Consider the following 19,783-nt stretch of genomic DNA (forward strand, 5'->3'; position numbering starts at 1 on the left):
ATTTGTCAACCGGCTGCATCGTCGTTAGGGTTAGTGCGAACAATGTGTATTCTCGTTTTTTAGGGAATTCTCGGTATTCTCTTTTTCTTTTTGAGGGAATCTCGGTATTCTCTTAGGCCATGGATTAGTGACCTACGCGTGCGACCCCATCGAGGCCTTTCGGCCTGCTAGCTTGACTAGGCCTAGCTACATGCTGATGTGCTACTGATTTGGGGCCCCTGCTACCTCGAGGCCTTGTGCGGCCGCACCAGCCGAGAGCACAACGAGTGAAAGGACGTGGATGTCGCCTAGAGGGGGGGGGGTGAATAGGCACTTTAAAATAATTAAGGTTTAGGCTTGAACAAATACGGAATAAAACTAACGTTTAATATGTCAAGCACAAAACCTACAAACAACTAGGCCCACCTATGTGCACCAACAACTTATGCTAAGCAAGATAAACAACTAAGTGATAGCAAGATATATTACAATAAACAATATGTCTATCACAAAGTAAAGTGCATAAGTAAAGGGTTCGGGTAAGAGATAACCGAGGCTGGGGGAGACGATGATGTATCCCGAAGTTCACACCCTTGCGGATGCTAATCTCTGTTGGAGCGGTGTGGAGACACAATGCTCCCCAAGATGCCACTAAGGCCACCATAATCTCCTCACGTCCTTGCACAACGCAAGATGCCGTGATTCCACTAAGGGACCCTTGAGGGCGGTCACCGAACCCGTACAAATGGCAAACCTTGGGGGCGGTCACCGAACCCGTACACGTGGCAACCCTTGGGGGCGGTTACCGGTACCCGTACAAATTGCTCGGGGCAATCTCCACAACCTAATTAGAGACCCCGACGCTTGTCCGGAGCTTCACACCACAATGATTAAGCTCCGAGACACCACCAAGCTTCTAGGGCGCCAAAGCATCCACGAAGAACAATATCTAGGGTACTAAGTACCAAAGGTAATAAGCTTCTCAAACTTCACTTCCACGTATCACTGTGGAGAACTCAAACCGATGCAACCAATGCAATGGCAAGAACACACGAAGTGGTCAAGTCCCTCACACTCAAATCCCTCCATAACAACGAAAGCTATGGAGAAATATGAGAGGAAGAACAAGGAGCACACAAAGAACTCAAAGATCTAGGTCCAAGGGGTTCCTCTCACATAGAGGAGAAAGTGATTGGTGGAGATGTAGATCTAGATCTCCTCTCTCTTTTCCCTCAAGAACACGCAAGAATCATTGGAGGGATTGAGAGTTAGCAAGCTCTAAGAATGTGAACAATGGAGGTAGAACAAGAGCTCAACGGATGGATAAGACCAAGGGGGAAGAAGACCCCCTTTATATAGTGGGGAAGGAATCAGACCGTTACCCCCACTTACAGCCCGAGCCCAGCGGTACTACCGCTGGCTCCAGCGGTACTACCGCTGACCCTCCGCCGGTACTACCGCTGGCTGCAGCGGTACTACCGCTGAGCCCATGGTAGCGCAAAGAAACTACCGGGCCAACCACCGCCAAGAAAGTCTTCGCAAAAATGTCCGACGCAGTACAACCGCAAAGATGATGGTACTAAAATCTTGAAGCGGTACTACCGCTGACCAGGGGCGGTACTACCGCTGGGACAACGGTACTACCGCTAGGGCCAGCGGTACTACCGCCAACTCTAGCGGTACTACCGCTCACCACTGAAACATCCATAACTTTCGCATACGAGCTCCGAATCGAGCAAACCCAAGCTTGTTGGATTCAGGACGACAAGAGCTATCCAAACAGCGATGAAAATGCAGATATGAAAATGCCAATGATATAAGAGATGTGAGTCCTCTATGAATGAAGAACCGGCAAAAACTCCAACATCGAAAACATCATAGTAGATGCATACTGACTCCATTTTCGATGAACTCGAGCTTGTCATGAAGATGACCATAAGCTCTAAACCTCACGAAGAGAAACACCAAACAAGAACCAAGAAGTATGATGCAAGGATGCAAATGGTTTGAGCTCTCAACGAACGATATGATCAAGCTACTCACTTGAGAGCCCCCCTTGACAGTACAGTAATCTATCCTAAACAGAAAACATATCAAGGGCAAACCTATACCTTGCACCTCGTCGTCTTGAGCTAGATGATGATGATCTTGGCTTCCTCAAGATGGACCACCTTTCTTGATTGCGTTGGCTTGATGAAGACTAGTTGATTGCTCCCCCATACTCACTATGGGTGAGCCACTCTTCAGCATATCTTCACAAGTCCATTGCCACCACAATGGACGGCAAGCTTCAAGCATGATATCTTCGTGTTGATCCACTTGAACTTGCACACCGCAATCTTGATGACGATCACCACTTGACGTCATCCTTCATGGGTTGTATGAGATCTTCCTTTTGACGCAAGCCCATGGAAACACACCTAACCCACACATAGAACTCTAAGACCATGGGTTAGTACACAAACACGTAATGGACAATGCTTACCATACCATGGGATCACTTGATCCCTCTCGGTACATCTTGTACGCTTTGTGTGTTGATCATATTGATTTACTCTTTGTCTGAGATCTTGATCAACCTTGTGTCTCTATGACCATTCTTTGGATAATACCTTGAATACCATCTTGGTCATCATATAAACTCCTTGAACCCAACAGATGAACTTCAAGAAGTGCCTATGGACAAATCCTATAAATATAACTTAAGGCAACCATTAGTCCATAGGAATTGTCATCAATTACCTAAACCACATATGGAGATATATGCTCTAACAACGAGTGAGGGGCAAGTGAGTGTCGAGGCGAGGGTAAAAGTGGAAAGCGCGAAAAAATCATAGGGTGACAAAATTTCTACTAGCTTTCTCCGACGATAATTATTCAGGAATAGAGGGAGTAGATGGCTAGCTCTTTCTCTTGATCTTCAATATAATGATCATCGCATCTTCACTTTGATTTATATGATGTAATTATTTTGTATAGTGTGTTTTAGGAATCCGATGAATTATGGGTTTTTATGTTCAGATGATCATTGCCGTGATTAGTGTGTTTCGGCCTATTTGCTTATGGACGTGATGCCTATATACACATGATTATTGCCGTGAAAATTGCATAACTATCCGCTTTTGTGTTAATTTTCAAACAGTAATTTGTTTACCCACCATATGTTGCTAGCATGAGAGATGCCACCAGAGAACACTATGACCCCCGGGTCTATTCACTTATATATTAAGAAAACATATAATTTCCTCATTGTTCTTATTTGTCTTTTATTTTATTTTGCAAGCTACAATTTGCTACAATTATCTACACACCTCATTGCTTGCAAATAACGAGATCAAAGGGATTGACAACCCTGTTGCTGGCGTTGGGTGCAAGTTGTTTGCTCTTTCGTATGCAGTCGCTCAAGACGGTTGAGGATTATATTCCTATTGGTTCGATAAACCTTGGTTTCTTAACTGGGAGAAATACTTATCTGTATTGTGTTGCAATTACTCGTTCCTCTTCATGGAAAACCCAACGGAGATCATAAGTATCAGGAAGGATTTTTGGCACCGTTGACGGGGAATATCATCACCAACTATCAAGTAACTTCACACAAATTATCATTTAATTGTCCTGCTTGTTACTTTGCTTGCTCGGTAACCATGTCTCAAGATAGATTCCACAATATCTCTTATTACCAAAGAATATTGGAAATAGAAAGCTCTATGAAAACTTTCATGACTTCACAATACTAGCATAATGAATTATTTGCTTCTGAAATTAAGGAACATTCAACTTTGCTAGACGCTATTAGTAATCGACTTGATGAAGTCAATACATAAGTGTCTAATCTCCAATCACAATTTGCTAAAACCGAAGAGTTGTTAGGAAAGATCTTTGACAAGCAAACCACTCTAGTAAATAGGATGGTCGCTAGACCAAAATTTCTTCCTACTAATAAGCATGACGACGATCTTAAAATAATTGGCACTTCTCCTATTGTTTCCTTATTTACTTATATGAATACAAATGATAAAGGGATTGGAGATGAGTCAACTTTAGCTAGAGAGCGTCTCGTTTGCTTGCAGGGTGAGGATTCTAATGCTAAAACCAAAAAGTGGGTTTGGATAGGTCAAAACTTTAACTAGTGATGTGCCCACTATTTTGGATTACAAGGAATTTAAATATGAAAGTTGCTCTTCAATAGAATGTATTTCCTTGTTACAAACCATTATTGGCTCACCGAATGCTTATGAACAAAACATGGCTTTCATTAATCATATAGTGGAAGCAATGACAAAAGCATATGATGAGAAACTTGAACTTGAAGTTTCTATTCCTAGAAAATTCCATGATGAGTGGGAACCTACTATCAAAATAAAGATAAACAAATATGAATGAAATGCTTTGTGTGACCTTGGTGCTATTGTTTCAACAATACTTAAGTCCCTTTGTGATGTGCTTGGTCTCACTAATATTCAAGAGTGTTCCGTAAGTTTGCAGTTTGCAGATTCTACCATTAAGAAACCCTTAGGTAGAATTAATGATGTTCTCATTATTGCAAATAAAAAATTTGTGCCTGTAATTCCATTGTGCTTGATATTGATTGCAATCCTACTTATCCAATAATACTTGGAAGACCTTTCCTACGAACTGTAGGTGCAATTATTGATATGAACGAGGGAAACATAATGTACCAATTTCCATTAAAGAAAGGGACGGAACGCTTTCCTAGAAAGAGAATATACCACCTTATGAATCTATCATGAGGGCTACTTATGGGTAGAGTGTCAGAGATGACAACACTTGATCATATGCATTATACCTAGCTAGGGGCATAAAACAATAGCGCTTGTTGGGAGGCAACCCAATAGTTACCGTAATCTTTGTTTTTTACTTTCTGTGTTGGTGTGGTGACATGACTATTGCCATTGTAATGATTGTGTTTTATGTTTAAATTAGTGTCTGTGTCAAGTAAAGCCTTTGGGATAACTTGTATGATAAGTAGAATTTGATAAAGTGCAAAAACAAAAACTTTTACGTCCAATGCAGAATTTCTATGATTTTACTGGAATGTCTTTTTAAGCTGAGTTTTTTAAAAAGTATTGTTGTAAAAATTCCTCAGGTCTTACTAATTTGTTATAATTTGTGGAGTTACAGAAGTATAGGTTCATTACATATCACTATAGACTGTTCTGTTTTAGACATATTCTGTTTTTGCTTGCATAGTTTGCCTGTTTTGATGATGCTATGGATTGTATCCAGGGTATAAACCATGGAGAAGTTATAATACAGCACCCATTATGCAATAATGAAACATGAATCAATTTACAAAAGTACCTAAGTATTTGATATGTTTCTTATACTAACGGGTATCATGAAGTTTTTGTTGAGTTTTGTGTGATTGAATTTTTCCAGTTTTGGGTGTTATCGCGATTGACGAAGGAATAAGGAGCGACAAGAGCCTATGATTCGGGATTCACAAGGCACCCCAAGGTAATACTCTAGGAGTACTCAAGCGTCTAATACACCCCAACAATAATCCCTTTTTCCGTCACATGATATGAGTTTTGCTTGGAGCGTCATTTGATTTAGTTTGTTTTTTATTTTTATTTTGCCACAATAATAATTTCATGTACACACCAACTTGAGAGAGACACACATTCATCATGATTTGTTAGAATACTCTATGTGTTTCAATTATATCTTTTGAGCTTAGCAGTTGCTCTAGTACTTCACTTATATCTTTCTGAGCACGTTGGCATATATATTTTATAGAAATATTTGCACTCTCGTTATTTAACTATAGTTGTTTGGGAGTTAATGAACTGTAACGGTAATTTACGTGGGTCATAAGGCTAGTCCAAAATTAATAGGTATCCAATGAATGATAATCAAAACCATCATATAGCACATAAAGAGAAATTGTGGGTTAATGATATTGATGCGGTAATATGAAAAGGTGTGAGTGCATCATTGTTGGTTCGTTCATGGCGGGGATGTGTGAGCATTTCTATTCTTTGTTGAAATCCTAGTGATGTTTCTGTTGGGGAACGTTGCATGGAAAACAAAAATTTTCCAACGCACACACAATACCTATCCACCTTATGTATACGAGAGCGGAGAGTCATCTTGTCCATGTGGTATGATTTGCATGTCTCAAGTGATTCAAAATCAAGTGAGTCCAAACGATCCATCTGCATGGAGTTTCTTCATGCGTTTATACCAATAGGCATGGTTTGCATGTCTCAAACGTTTCAAAAATGAGTGAGTACAGATATCCATCAGCATGGAGCTCCTTCATGCATTTTATACCAATATAACTCAAGCGGCAGTATCACAAGTAAGTGGTACTATCATTACTATTTTGTATCTTTTGGCATCAATATTATAAACATGTGTACCATTATGATCGAGATTCAATAAACCATTGAAGGTATTTATTCGAGCAAATAGAACAACCATTATTCTCTTTAAATGAATAATCGTATTGCAATAAACACGATCTAATCATGTTCATGCTCAACGCAAACACCAAATAACAACTATTTATGTTTAACACTAATCTCGATGGTAGAGGGAGTGTGCGATGTTGATGACCCACAAGTGTAGGGGATCTATCGTAGCCTTTTCGATAAGTAAGAGTGTCGAACCCAACGAGGAGCAGAAGGTATTGACTAGTGATCTTGAGCAAGGAATAACTGCAAGTACTGAAAGGTAACTTTTTATGGGTTTTCTAGTATAAGCAACAAGGAAATAAATGCAAGTAAAGTAAATCGTGTCGAGGTGCATCAAGTGGCCCAATCCTTTTAAACACAAAGGATAAGCCGAGGGACTAAACTTATAAAGACTAAGGCGTTCCTGAGGACACACGCGAGAGATAGTCAAGTGCTCTCGCCATACTCTGTCTAGTACTATGTTTTGTATTGATAAGTGTTATGTGGGTGGATCTTAACTAGTGCACCGTCTAGCCTAAGACAAGTACACTCTTATGATTAATCCCTCTTGCAAGCATCCACAAATACAAGATAGAAATTAAGGCAAAGCCTACCCATAGCAATAAGCTTTAGGATCCAATACTCCGTCATGCAAAAGTGTGCGAAATGGGGTTCAGGTTTCTGTCACTCCGGCAACCCACCATAAGCATTCTTTATACACGATGCATTCCCCTAGGTCCTTAAAAAGGCGAAGTGTTATGTAGTTGAAATTCACATAACACCACTAGAAGAATAACACCATAACTTAAATATCAATCAACACATATTACTTCAACATCATATGACTACTAGCATCTAGACTTTTCCCATGTCCTCAAGAACTAACGGAACTACTCACAAGACATAAAAGAGATCATGATCAGAGGTGATGAAAATATGATTAACAATCTGGTCATAACAATATTCTCCAACAAAACTCAATATCATTCACCACAAAAGAGTAATCAACACCGGTAGAGTAGAGGGGATGAATAGTGCAAGGTACAACTCCGATTGCAATGGTGAAGTAGATGGGATGAAGGTGGAGATGGTGCTGGTGTTGGTGATGATGGTGATCATGATCTCGATGATGCCCGTGACGATGGTGATGACGATGAGGACGATCTCCCCTTCCGGGAGGAGTTCTCCCCAACGGAATCTGCCCGCCGAAAAGGTCTTTTCTTCTTTTAGGTTTCCGCCACGGAGCAGCGGCGGAATCGCGAAAAATCTTCTGTCCCCGGAATTTTTATGTCAATAGGAACATATAGGCCAAAGGAGAGCACCTGAGGCTGGGCCCATCACCCAGGCGGACTCCTGGCGCGGTCTAGGGGGCGCGCCAACAGGTCGCCTCGGTGACCTCTGGCCCCCCTCCGGCCCTTCTTTGGCCTGTCTTTGGTATCTTTTCGGAAACTTCTTCCCTCAAAATTTCAGCGCAATTGGAGATGTTCTAATATTGCAACTCTTCGTGCTATTTTCTCCCGCTGAATCCTGCGTCTGTTGTTCCGGCACCGGAAAGTTGTAAGCTGTCTAAAATAAGCAAAAACACTATAAGTACACCATCATAGAGTGAAATATATCAATGAATAGAGACAAGTTATGATACAAAATAGTGATGCATTTTGGACGTATCAGATGTTTGATCACATCAACCTTGGAAAAGCTTTCAACACATATCGTCACCTCGCCTTTAGCTAGTCTCCGTTTATTCCGTAGCTTTTATTTTGAGTTACTAACACTTAGCAACCGAACAAGTATCTAATACCCTCGTGCTACTAGGAGTACTAGTAAAGTACACATCAATATCATGTATATCCAATATACTTTTGTCGACTTTGCCAGCCTTCTCATCTACCAAGTATCTAGGGTAGTTCCTCTTCAGTGACTGTTCCCCTCATTACAGAAGCACTTAGTCTCGGGTTTGGTTCAACCTTGGGTCTCTTCACTAGAGCAGCAACTAGTTTGCCATTTCATGAAGTATCCCTTCTTGCCCTTGCCCTTCTTGAAACTAGTGGTTTTACTAACCATCAACAATTGATCCTCCTTTTTTATTTCTACTTTCATGGTGTCGAACATTGCGAATAGCTCAAGGATCATCGTATCAATCCCTGATATTTTATAGTTCATCACGAAGCTTTAGTATCTTGGTGGCAGTGACTTTGGAGGACCATCACTATCTCATCTAGAAGATTAACTCCCACTCGATTCAAGCGACTGCAACACTCAGACAATCTGAGCACATGCTCAACGATTGAGATTTTCTCCCTTACTTTGTAGAGAAAGAATCTTGTCGGAGGTCTCATACCTCTCAACAAGGGAACGAGCATGAAATCCCAATTTCATCTCTTGGAACATCTCATATGTTTCGTGACATTCAAAACGTCTTCGGCGCCTCAATTCTAAGCTGTTAAGCATTACCCACTGAACTATCATGTAGTCATCAAAAATGTGTATGTCATATGTTCGCAACATCCACAGACGATGCTCGAGGTTGAGCACACTGACTGGTGCATTAAGGACATAAGCCTTCTGCGCAGCAATGAGGACAATCCTCAGTTTACGGACCCAGTCCGCATAATTGCTACTATCAACTTTCAACTAATTTTTCTCTAGGAACATATCTAAATCAGCGCAAGCTACAAAATAATTTGCAAAGACCTTTTGACAATGTTCATGATAATTGAGTTTAGCTAATCATATTACTAATAACTCCCACTCAAATAGACATCCCTCTAGTCATTCGAGTGGCGCATGATCCAAATCCCTCTAGTCCGATCATCACGTGAGTTGAGTATAGTTTCAGTGGTGAACATCTCCATGTTGATCATATCAACTATATAATTCATGATCGAACTTTCGGTCTCTTGTGTTCTAAGGCCATGTTTGTACATGCGAGGCTCATCAAGTTTAACCCGAGTGTTCCGCGTGTGCAACTGTTTTGCATCCGTTGTATGTGAACGTTGAGTCTATCACACCCGATCATGAGGTGGTGTCTCAAAACGACGAACTGTCGCAACGGTGCACAGTCGGGGAGAACACAATTTTATCTTGAAATTTTAGTGAGGGATCACCTTATAATGCTACCGTCGTTCTAAAAAAAATAAGGTGCATAAAAGGATTAACATCACATGCAAATCATAAGTGACATGATATGGCCATGAACTTGTGCTTTTTGATCTCCATCACCAAAGCACCGGCATGATCTCCATCGTCACCGACGCCGCACCATGATCTCCATCATCGTGTCGCCATCGAGGTTGTCGCGCTATCTATGGTATTACTACTAAAGCTACAACCTAGCGATATAGTAAAAGCATCTGCAAGCACAAACGTTAGTTTAAAGACAACCTTATGGCTCCTGCCGGTTGCCGGAGCATCGACGTGCAAGTCGATATTTAACTATTACAACATGATAATCTCATACATCCAATATATGATATCATATCTTTGGCCATATCACATCGCATGCATACCCTCCAAAAACAAGTTAGACGTCCTCTAATTTGTTGTTGCATGTTCTACGTGGCTGCTATGGGTATCTTGTATTATCGCATCTTACTTATGCAAAGCCACAATGGTGATATGCAAATTGCTATTTAACCTTCTCCAAGGACCGCCTCGGTCAAATCCGATTGAACTAAAGTTGAAGAAACAGACACCCGCCAGTCATATTTATGCAACAAGTTGCATGTCAGTCGATGAAACCAGTCTCTCGTAAGCGTATGAGTAAAGTTGGCCCGGGCCTCTTCAATCCAACAATACCGCCGAATCAATAAAATACTAAGGAGGGCAGCAAATTGAACATCAACGCCCACAAACTCTTTTCTGTTCTACTCGAGATATCATCTATGCATGAACCTAGCTCATGATGCCACCGTTGGGGAACGTCGCATGGGAAACAAAAAAACTCCTACGCACACGCAATACCTATCCATGGTGATAATCATCTACGAGAGGGGAGAGTGAATCTACATACCCCTGTAGATCGCTAAGAGGAAGCATATATGACGCGGTTGATGTAGTGGAACATCTTCGCAATCCAAATCGCAGCCCGTCCTGCGATCTCATCACGACCCATCCCGCGATCTCATCACGATACTTCCCGATCTAGTGTCGAACGGAAGGCACCTCCGCGTTCAACACACGTACAGTTCGATGACGATCCCCGACTTCTTGATCCAGCAAGATAGGCGGAGAGGTAGATGAGTTCTACAACACGGCAGCGTGGTGGTGGTGGTGGTGAACTAATCGAGCAGGGCTTCGCCTAAGCACCGCCGAACTAGACTAGAGGAGAAACAGATCTAGAGAGAAGTAGAGGGAGCACGTGGCTGTTTTTCTATGTCTCAAAAACCCTCAATACCTCTAGTATACATAGGAGGGTGGGAGAAGAGGAGGCAGCCTCAAACACTCAAGGTTTGGCCTAAATTGGAGGTGGAGGAGTCCTACCCCAATCCTACTAGGAGTAGGATTCCTCCTTTCCACTTGGAAACCCATTCCACCTTTGGGTTTTTTGCCTCTCAAACCTCATGGGCCTTAGTGGGAGATCATGTCAGGCCACTAGGTGCTGGTTTGTATCCTCCCACAGCCCATAAGGCCCCTCGGGGCGTGACACCCCTCCTGATGGTCCCCGGTACACTCCCGGCACTCCCGTTACACTACCGATGAGCCCAAAACTTTTCCGGTGACCAAAACAGGACTTCCTATATATCAATCTTTACCTCCGGACCATTCCACAACTCCTCGTGACGTCCGGGATCTCATCCGGGACACCGAACAACTTTCGGTTACCAACAACTATAACTCAACTATACCGAAACGTCACTGAACCTTAAGTGTGCAGACCTTGCGGGTTCCAGAACTATGCATCCATGACCCGAGACACTCCTCGGTCAATAACCAATAGCGGGACCTGTATGTCCATATGGGCTCCTACATATTCTGCGAAGATCTCTATTGGTTGACCCTCTATCTAAAGGATTCAATTAATCACGTATGTTGTTCCCTTTGTCCTTCGGTATGTTACTTGCCCGAGATTCGATCATTGGTATCTTCATACCTAGTTCAATCTCATTACCGACAAGTCTCTTTACTCGTTCCGTAATACAAGATCTCATGACGAACTCCTTAGTCACATTGCTTGCAAGGCTTGTTGTGATGTTGTAATACCGAGTGGGCCCCGAGATACCTCTCCGTCACATGGAGTGACAAATCCCAGTCTTGATCTATGCCAACCCAATGGACACCTTCAGAGATACCTGTACAACACCTTTATAGTAACCCAGTAACGTTGTGACGTTTGATACACACACGGTATTCCTCCGGTGTCCGGGAGTTGCATGTTCTCATGGTCATAAGAACAGATACATTGACATGCAGAAAACAATAGCAATAAACTGACACAATCAAATGCTATGTTCATAGTTTGGGTCTTGTCCATCACATCATTCTCCTAATGATGTGATCCCGTTATCAAGTGACAACACTTGTCTATGGCTAGGAAACCTTGACCATCTTTGATCAACGAGCTAGTCAACTAGAGGCTCACTAGGGACAGTGTGTTGCCTATGTATCCACACATGTATTTGAGTTTCCAATCAATACAATTCTATCATGGATAACAAAAGATTATTATGAACAAGGAAATATAATAATAACCGATTTATTATTGCCTCTATGGCATATTTCCAATAGTTTCGGGTCGGAGGCATGCGATGGTTAACTGCTCCCAACCCCTCCCTCGGGGCATGCAGGCAGTGCATTGGTTTGTGATTAAACTAATAAAACTTTACGATAAGTATATGAGTTCTTTATGACTAATGTGAAACCATGGACATACACAATCTCACCTCCTTATATTTTGCTAGCCTCTTCGGTACCGTGCATTGCCACATTCTCACCTCGAGGATCGGTGCAAACTTTGCCGGTGCAGCCAAACTAAGTGGCATGATACACTCTATCACAAATAAGTGTGATGGCCTCGATTTGATTGTATGCTAATCATACATGCAAATGCGTACGGCCAAGCTCAAGGACTCACGGGAAGATATCACAACACAACGCTAGACACAAGTAGAAACATACAAGCATCATATTACAAGTGAGGGGCCTCGACGACTCGAATAGAAAAGCTCGAGAAACACACGAGTCAGTGGAAGCAACAAGTATCAGCGGAAGTAACAAATATCTGAGTAGAGGCTAGCACAAAATATACATCGACCGAACAAGGGGAGGCCTCCTGCATGGGAACCCTGTAAACTACTCCTGGTCGTCAGCGGCCTCCACGTAGTAGTAGTTATCGTCGGGGTAGCAGTCGTCGTCGGCGGGATACACCATCTTCTGGGCTCCGTCATCTTGTCGCAACAATCGAATCAACGGAAAAGGGGGGAGCAAAGCAACGGTGAGTACTCATACAAAGTACTCGCAAGACTGACATTAGAACTATACTAAGTATGCATCAGTATCAAAGGAATTGGGTTATCTGTGGACTGACTACAACAATGCGAGAATAGAGAGAGAAGGACTAGTCCTATCGAAGACTAGCATCTTCAGGGGTCTTGCAGCAATAGACGAGAGTAGATAAAGTAACACAATTATAGTCATATTGTTGCAGCAAATTTAATTAAGGTCTCCCAAGCAACTGACCATTAGCATTTTATTAATTGCAGTGATGAGCAGAACCACGATAAATGGGCCCGTCGCCCCATCTCGAGGATGTGTGGCAAGGGCCGAGAATGCCCGGCCACGCCCCGTCACAACCACGCGGGAATCCACCCGCAACACACCTTTCATGTTCCCAGTAGTAAGGTCAAGTAACTGTGTGGTTGTAACATCAGAGGAATCCGAGGTATCACCTTCGATGGATTCCAAACGATGTAATCATCAAGGTGGCCAGGGAGGAATCATCCTCGATGGACCATGCTTGATGGGTTGTACAACAAAGTCGTTATCGGAGGTGGTGAAGAGGAATCACCCACCGTGAACCACCGCCGGTCAACTACACTACAACGTAGACATCGGAGTACATAATGAGGTGTCACCCTCGGTACTCGATGGTAGCTCTGCAGAGTCATACACCTAAGAGGGTGTGAGTGATGTGACGGGTCTTGGCTCGTCGATCACTAGATCGAGACTTGGTGATCAAGCGGGCCAACTGGACAAAGGGGTAAATGGGGATCACTGCTCCACCTATACTAAAAAGTTTAAAGTGCGGTAGAGCAAAGTAGCAGTTCATCAAAAACAGGCTATGCATCAGAATAGGAGCTATCTACGAAAGTCGCGAAATCTAATGCAAGCATGAGGGAGAAAGAATAGGCGATATAGGAATGATCAAGGGGGTTTGCTTGCCTTGTTGCTCCGTAGACAGATACAGATCCTCGACCGGGAAGAAGTCAATCACCGGATCATCATCAGTTTCGGGGTCTACCGAAAAGGAAGTAACATAAGGGAAACACAATAAATAACGGAGCAATCTAATGCATCACAAAGCATGACATGGCTATATGCAGCACTAGGTATGAGATAATGCAGTACTACACGTTGCAAACGGAGCGGAATAATATCTAACGATATTTTCCAGGTCTCTCGCTACTACCGGACAAACGCAAACGATGAAAAAGTTCCATGTTCGCAATGCTAGGGATGCGTGACAAACGAACGGACACCGTATCCGGGTTCGTCTCGTTTTTGTGATCAACTTTCAAGTACAAAATATTTTCATCCGGATTACGGATTACTTTATATTAATTTTTAGTTTTTTATTAATATTCTCAAATTAAGTAGAATTAATTTAATTTAATAATTTAAATATGACACCGGCATGATGTCATGTTGACATGAGGAGTCCACAATCTTAGTTAACTAGTCAAACTAGCCAATGGGCCCGTGTTGTCATGGTCACATTTTTAATTAAGTTTCATTAACATTAGTGAGATTAATTTAGACGGGGCGGAACCCACCTAGCATTCACACATTAACTTAATAGAGTGTTTTAATTATCTAATTACTCTAATTATGTTAATTAACTAATAAATTAATAAATTAATTTTTATTTTTAGATTATATTCATATTTTTAATTCTTATATATATATATATATATATATATATATATATATATATATATATAACGTTTAGCGGGTGGGACCCCTCTGCCAGCGTCATAGTGACGGAGGCGGTTAGTGGGGGGCCTAATCCCCACTAACCGAATCGGGCTCGAAGCCAGGCTAGCGTGGGGGCGGTAATGTCCGCTGGTGGTGGTGGTGGCTAGCGGCAGCGGCGGAGCACACTGGAGGTGCCCGCCAACGGGTGGGTGTGGGGGTGGTGGGGACACAGCGCAGGGAGCGTGGGGCAGTGTGTAGGGCGGCCAAAGGGCTGTGATACATCCCAAACATATCTATAATTTCTGCTTGTTCCATGATCTTTTGGGTGACATTGTTATATGTTTTGCTACACTTTTATATCACTTTACACATATTTGGACTAACCTACTAACTCAGTGCACCCAATATCAGTTTCTGTCTCCTGATGTCTATTTCGCACGGGCTTTTACCCAATTTTCCGAAGCCCGAAAAAATCCAGAAAATATATATAAAAAATCAGCGAAACAGAAGCTTCCGGATCATCGAAGGAGGGCCAGGCGCCTCCCAAGCGGCCTGCTGGCGCGGCCAGGCCCTAGGCCATGCCAGGAGGTCGCCTGGGTGGGTCTCACCTCCTCCGGTGCCTTCCTCTGGCCTATATTTAGAGTCCCGAGAGGAAACCCTCGCAGACTTTCAGGAATCGCAAATTTCTCCATCGTTCCGCTACCGCAGCGCTTCCAAGATCGGGAGCGTGAGGAGACCTCTTCCCGGCACCCTGCCGAAGGGAGGATTGACCTCCGGGAGCTTCTCCACCACCATGGATGCTTCCCGGACGTGTCGTGGGTAGTTCCCCTTGGACCATGAGTCCATGACCAGTAGCTATGTGATGTCTTCGCTCCAATCTTGTGCTTCAATGGTTAGTCCTTGTGAGCTGCCCTACATGATCAAATCATCTATGTAATTCTCTTGCTCTTCTATGCTTGGTTTGTTGGGATCCGATGGATTATGAGATTATGTTCAGATTGTTATGAGTTATATATTTGATTATCCTTTTATATTATGTTGCTTAGTGATTCATGCATGTTCTCCGTTGCTTTTTATTGCTTTGGCCAAGTAGTAGATCGTGACTCCAAGAGGGAGCGTTATGCATGATTGTGGGTTAGGGCCCCTCGATGTCTCGCTTGAGTGACAGAAACATGAGACTAGGAGATGTGCTTGTTGCCACCAGGGAGAAAACAATGATGCTTGTGACCACGGTTGCAAGGTTTGTTTACCTTACGCATAGTTGTTAATGCAGTTGTCCGCTGCTTTGAGTTTACACTTTGGGTGGGGCTCGCTGTTGGAATTATGCCCTAGAGGCAATAATAAATATATAGTTATTATTATAATTCCTGTATCAAGATAATAGTTTATTGTCCATGCTATAATTGTATTGAATGAAGACTCATTTACATGTGTGGATACATAGACAAAACACCGTCCCTAGCATGCCTCTAGTTGGCTAGCCAGTTGATCGATGATAGTCAGTGTCTTCTGATTATGAACAAGGTGTTGTTGTTTGATAACTGGATCATGTCATTGGGAGAATCACGTGATGGACTAGACCCAAACTAATAGACGTAGCATGTTGATCGTGTCATTTTGTTGCTACTGTTTTCTGCGTGTCAAGTATTTATTCCTATGACCATGAGATCATATAACTCACTGACACCGAAGGAATGCTTTGTGTGTATCAAACGTCGCAACATAACTGGGTGACTATAAAGATGCTCTACAGGTATCTCCGAAGGTGTTAGTTGAGTTAGTATGGATCAAGACTGGGATTTGTCACTCCGTGTGACGGAGAGGTATCTCGGGGCCCACTCGATAATACAACATCACACACAAGCCTTGCAAGCAATGTAACTTAGTGTAAGTTGCGGGATCTTGTATTACGGAACGAGTAAAGAGACTTGCCGGTAAAACGAGATTGAAATAGGTATGCGGATACTGACGATCGAATCTCGGGCAAGTAACATACCGAAGGACAAAGGGAATGACATACGGGATTATACGAATCCTTGGCACTGAGGTTCAAACGATAAGATCTTCGTAGAATATGTAGGATCCAATATGGGCATCCAGGTCCCGCTATTGGATATTGACCGAGGAGTCTCTCGGGTCATGTCTACATAGTTCTCGAACCCGCAGGGTCTGCACACTTAAGGTTCGACGTTGTTTTATGCGTATTTGAGTTATATGGTTGGTTACCGAATGTTGTTCGGAGTCCCGGATGAGATCACGGACGTCACGAGGGTTTCCGGAATGGTCCGGAAACGAAGATTGATATATAGGATGACCTCATTTGATTACCGGAAGGTTTTCGGAGTTACCGGGAATGTACCGGGAATGACGAATGGGTTCCGGGAGTTCACCAGGGGGGGGGGGGGCAACCCACCCCGGGGAAGCCCATAGGCATTTGGGGAGACACACCAGCCCTTAGTGGGCTGGTGGGACAGCCCACAAGTGGTCTATGCGCCAGGAGAAGAAAAATCAAGAGAAAAAGAAAAAAAAGGAGGAGGTGGGAAGGGAGGAGGACTCCCTCCCACCAAACCTAGTCCAACTCGGTTTGGGGGGGGGAGAGTCCTCCCCCTTGGCTCGGCCGACCCCCTTGAGGGTCCTTGGACCCCAAGGAAAGGGCCCCTCCCTCCCACCTATATATACGGAGGTTTTAGGGCTGATTTGAGACGACTTTTCCACGACAGCCCGACCACATACCTCCACGGTTTTTCCTCTAGATCGCGTTTCTGCGGAGCTCGGGCGGAGCCCTGCTGAGACAAGGTCATCACCAACCTCCGGAGCGCCGTCACGCTGCCAGAGAACTTTTCTACCTCTCCGTCTCTCTTGCTGGATCAAGAAGGCCGAGATCATCGTCGAGCTGTACGTGTGCTGAACGCGGAGGTGCCGTCCGTTCGGTACTAGATCGTGGGACTGATCGAGGGATTGTTCGCGGGGCGGATCGAGGGACGTGAGGACGTTCCACTACATCAACCGCGTTCTCTAACGCTTCTGCTGTACGGTCTACAAGGGTATGTAGATCACTCATCCCCTCTCGTAGATGGACATCACCATGATAGGTCTTCGTGCGCGTAGGAAAATTTTGTTTCCCATGCGACGTTCCCCAACACTCGCAACTTAATATCGGAGAGATGTCCTGGATAGATATCTCAAGGTGGATGATTAGTAAGTAGGTGCTAATGAATAAACGGTCTACTTGTCTTGGCGTACTGCCTATTACTATTGAACCTCTAACTATCAAGGAGCATAATTAGCACTGCGGTGCGATCATAATTATGTCAATTGCCCAACGGTGATTTGTTTACCCTAGCATAGTTGTTTATCGTCTTTTGGGAGAGAGACATCACTAGTGAACATCATGTGACTCTGGTCCATATCACCATCATTTTTTACACCTCCACCATTTACCGCTTTCATTTACTTTTCCGTTGCAATCACTATTACCTTCCCGCTTGTGTTTTGATCCTTTGCAAACTACAAGGCCGGAGAGATTGACAACCTCTCTGTACTCGTTGGGAGCAAAGTTATTTGTTGTGTGTGCAGCTCCATGTCTTCTGCTAGCTCCAGGGTGGAAGACACCTACTTGTTGAGCCTAGGAGTCCTCCTGGTTCGATAAACCTTACAGTCTCCGTGTAAGGGAAATTTTCTGCTCACTACATCTCCACCTTCCACTTGGGGTAACCAACGAGGGGCGAGAAGTATATACATCAACTCATCATCAAGCGAATTTCTGGCGCTGTCGCCGGGGACTCCAGTCTTCAAGATAGGGGAGTTGCACACTATCTTTTACTTTTGCTTTCTAGTTTTTGCTTTAAAGTCCTATACCAAAAACCACAAAAAAAAATAGTTGCTTTGTTCTTGCTCGTTGCCGCTGCTATGGGTTCCACTGAGAACACCAAGTTGTGTGACTTCACTAGTCACAACAACAATGACTTTATCTGCACACGTATTGCTACTCTTGCCACTAGAGCCACGTCCTATGAGATTAAACCTGCTTTACTGAACCTAGTTATGAAAGATCAACTCTCCGGTGCTGGAGATGACGCTACCTTTCACTTGAACAATTTTGTTGAGCTCTTTGATATGCAAAAATATAAAGAAGTAGATGGTGATATTGTTAAACCTAAGCTTTTCCCTTTCTCCTTGAGAGGAGGAGCTAAATGTGGCTTCAATCTTTGCCTAGGAAAAGCATAGATTCTTGGGATAAGTGCAAATATGCTTTTATTGGGAAGTATTACCCACCTGCTAAGATTATCTAGTTGAGGAGTAACATTATGAATTTTAGGCAATTGGATAATGAACATGTTGCTCAAGCTTGGGAACGTATGAAATCTCTTGTTAAGAATTGCCCTACACATGGTTTGACTACTTGGATGGTTATCCAAACTTTTTATGCAGGATTGAACTTTACCTCGCGGAATTTCTTAGACTCGGCCGCGGGAGGAACCTTTATGTCAACTACACTTGGTGTTGCCACAAAGCTATTAAATGATATGATGACAAATTATTCTCAATTGCACACCGAGAGAGCTCCAACAGGTAGGAAGGTAAACTCTGTTGAGGAGATTTCCTCCCTTAATGATAAGGTTGACATGATCATAACCCTACTTACTAAGCAAGCTCCTATTGATCCTCATGGTGTTCCTTTAAATTCTTTGGTTGCTCAAGAAAGAGAGCAAGTGGATGTTAATTTTATTTCTAGGAACAACTTCAATAACAATGCTTATAGGAGTAATTTTGGTAGCAATCCTAGACCGTTCCCATCCAACAACTACAGGAACAACAACAATTATCCTAGCACCAAAAACTCCACTTTTGAATTAGAGAGCATGCTTAAAGATTTTATCACTTCTAAAAAAGCCTTCAACAAGAGTGTAGAAGAGAAACTAGAAAAATTAGATAGTCTCTCTTTGAAGGTGGACAAAATAGCTCATGATGTAGAGATGCTTAAAATCGGAACTTCCCCACTTGAGGAAAGGAACACCACACCCATGAATGATATCCAAGTCCAAATTAATGAGAACATAAGAATGCTAGCCAAACTTAAAGAGAGATGGGCTAGAGAAAAGGAATATGAAGAGAGAATTAAGAGCCTTCGTACACACACTACCATTGCTACTATACAAGTTGTTGAGGATCTCAAAACTTTTAGCACCCATCGCATTCCTAGTCCCAATGGACCTATTAATGGTGATGCTAATACCTCAACTATAGGACAA

Source organism: Hordeum vulgare, chromosome 7H, assembly GCF_904849725.1.
Source record: "Hordeum vulgare subsp. vulgare chromosome 7H, MorexV3_pseudomolecules_assembly, whole genome shotgun sequence".
In the NCBI taxonomy this organism is placed as follows: Eukaryota; Viridiplantae; Streptophyta; class Magnoliopsida; order Poales; family Poaceae; genus Hordeum; species Hordeum vulgare.